Raw genomic sequence first — 2,959 nt, forward strand, 5'->3', positions numbered from 1 at the left:
CTCGTGACGAATCCTCCATTACATATTTTCCCCTTAGATGATTCTAATCGGGATCCAATAAAGAAGAAAATAAGCAATGTCTCGGGTCTAAACAGAGGTTGTACAAAGCTACAAAATGTTTTGCGACTGGTTGAAAAAAAAAAAGTTCATGGGTTATTAGTATAGAACCTTATATAGTCTGCTGTACCTAACCAAGCAGGTTTTAACAATTCCAGTTATAGTTGCATGTGTTATTAGTCTTTTATTGCTAAGGCTAAGTGATATTCAAATAATTTAATTACAAAATATATACAAATGAATATCACACATCACACTCTATAATACACCAAAACTAAACCCATCCCCAAAATAATGTATACAAAAATGTCTCGATGAACTAAAATACATCTCAGTTCATCTAGGGAAAAGTCTCAGCGCTGCAAAATACACATCTGAACGTTTCTGTCTTCAACATTCATTTACAATAGTATCAATAGTCACTAGTCACGCTCGTTCCAATAGTTACGTCTGTCCTACTGTTCAAGATACAACAGTAAACCGCTACACTGGAGCTCACTACGGCCATCTCAAGCCACTGACGATCACACTGGGTTGTCCACGTCGACTATCCACACAAGACCTCAACACGTTGACTTCGTACACATGTACTCCGACAATACCGGATAGGAAGACTGGTCCCTGGTCTAAATCCGCTCTGGGACACTATAATGAAAATATAACATTTTCAAAATAAATTCATCCAGTAACCTTATTTTACTGGCGTAAGAAATCCATCTTACGTACTGCATCCCTGGAATAAATACACGTACATTTCTGTACACACACAGCAGTAAATATCACATTTAAAGCTAAACTCCACTTCACTTTGTAACTGCGCGACTTCACCTTACTTTATGACATTGCGTGACATACTGTTACGTTCAAACATGAAATATATATATCTGTACATCTATATACACATTAATACAATTTATGATGAATAAATTACTTCCCAACTAAATAAATATACAACTCAAGCCAATCCAATGTTCACCACAGAAAAACTACTTCTTTCTCCACATTTTTGGCACAACCGTGCACACTGCAAACTTCGATTGACTGCCCAGACCCAAGCACACAAACTATTTTATTCACACTCACACTTGCTGCACGTGCATTCCCGGACACTTCGCATCATACACTCTCGCACAGGCCGACTCAAGGCTATCGTTATAGCAACCTGGCCACACTGAAAACTTTACCGTACAACTGTAAAAACACGCATTCAAAACTTTCACAGATAATTCCATACCGTATAATTGAAGCTATACGTAAAAATAACACCCACAAAACCTTGGATTTTGACAAATAAATTCATAACCATTATGTAATTATATGGTATAAATATTGACCTAATCATAGTGAAAGACTGGTCCAGGTGCAAATGCGTTAAACAGGTATGAATGTATCTCCGACAGGGGCGTACTCAGCCATTTTTGATGTGGATTCTAAATTTACAGTCGAGCATCGAAGGTGCGAGTGTTGTAGGGGGGTCTGAAGTTAACTGCACAGTTTTTAGGCCACGCCCCTCACAGACGCGTCAATCATGGTACAAAACAGTTATATCATTGGTTTTGATTCGTTAACTGTATTTAGACGGCGGGCACTCGACTCTGTCTCGTGCCGCCGTCTAAATACAGTTAACTCGTCAAAACCGTGATATAACTATTACAAATCCTATTAGCTTAGCCTATTAGCCTGTTAGTGTATATTTTGAATGACGTCATATGTTATGTTTACATAGCACGTCACAATTGTTTTTTTGTTTTTTTCCATGAACAGAGATCTATTTATAGCGGGTGCTAACCATACAAATATAGAGGGCATTCGTGATATATATAAAACTAAGTGCTAGATATTGTACGAGCAGTGATATACACTAAGTCTAGTCTATGGTACATTATGTATAGGGCCAGATCATGTGGCTTTTCTTATAATGTGAGCGTTACAAGCGAACTGGACGCTATTTAAAATCTACTCATACAGTTTGTAAGTTATTTAGGAAGCTATTTAAAATGTACGCATACAGTTTGTAAGTGATTTAGGAAGCTATTTAAAATGTACGCATACAGTTTGTAAGTGATTTAGGAAGCTATTTAAAATGTACGCATACAGTTTGTAAGTTATTTAGGAAGCTATTTAAAATGTACGCATACAGTTTGTAAGTTATTTAGTAGCTACCAGAATACAGTAAACTTAAAGAACTTACTTATTTGGAAATGTATACGCTTTAGTCCAGTCCAAGTCATTCTCCAGTAATGCTAACTTTAGCGAGTCTTCAGAACGGACTGTGATGTGTGCCGGGTCTGGATAGCCCGATCATGTTGTAGCTCTAGCCGAATCTTTTGACACTTCAGCGGCATGTTCCAACAAGCTGATTGAACAATGCGCCTGCTCCGCAGAAGGCATATTAGATCTATCATTATTATTAGCATGTTCATGCACTTTAGGTTGATCACGTTGATGGCCCGTCGCAAAATACGAATAAAGCGTTTTCTGAGCATCCAACATTTTAACTAGCGTACCACCTAATGTATATTGCAAGCGGCGAACGTCACTAAAATATGTGTCGTCATGTTGTATTGGATGACGTCAGAGTGAGACAGTCTAGTCTATGTGCGTGTGTGCGTGAACCTGACAATGTGCCATTATTCTACAATTTGGTTATCCCTCTCCTTTTCTCTCGCGCGCACATTTTTTTGTTTGTTTTTTTGGAAAAATTATGTCGACGCCACTGCGTACTTGCGTACAAGCAGGTACGCGCCTGTCCGAGATAGTATTTAAAACGAAATATAATTATATGACAGTATAGCCTTCACACAGCGTTAAACAGGTATGAGTGCTTCTCCGAGATAGTATTTAAAACTAAATATAAGTATATGACAGTACAACCTTCACATAGCGTTAAACAGTGATCAAT

At 37.9% G+C, this 2,959-nt stretch overlaps 1 long non-coding RNA gene across 1 annotated transcript; it reads right to left on the minus strand.

The window, feature by feature from the left end:
* Nucleotides 1-221: 221 nt before the first annotated feature.
* LOC121385656 lies at nucleotides 222-2,577 on the minus strand. The gene is made up of 2 exons (XR_005959561.1): nucleotides 2,249-2,577; nucleotides 222-702 (listed from the first exon to the last, which is right to left on the minus strand). It is a non-coding gene; the product is annotated as an uncharacterized LOC121385656 (long non-coding RNA).
* Between the last annotated feature and the right edge of the window lie 382 nt (nucleotides 2,578-2,959).

The sequence above is a fragment of the Gigantopelta aegis genome, chromosome 11 (genome assembly GCF_016097555.1).
Source record: "Gigantopelta aegis isolate Gae_Host chromosome 11, Gae_host_genome, whole genome shotgun sequence".
Lineage (NCBI taxonomy): Eukaryota > Metazoa > Mollusca > Gastropoda > Neomphalida > Peltospiridae > Gigantopelta > Gigantopelta aegis.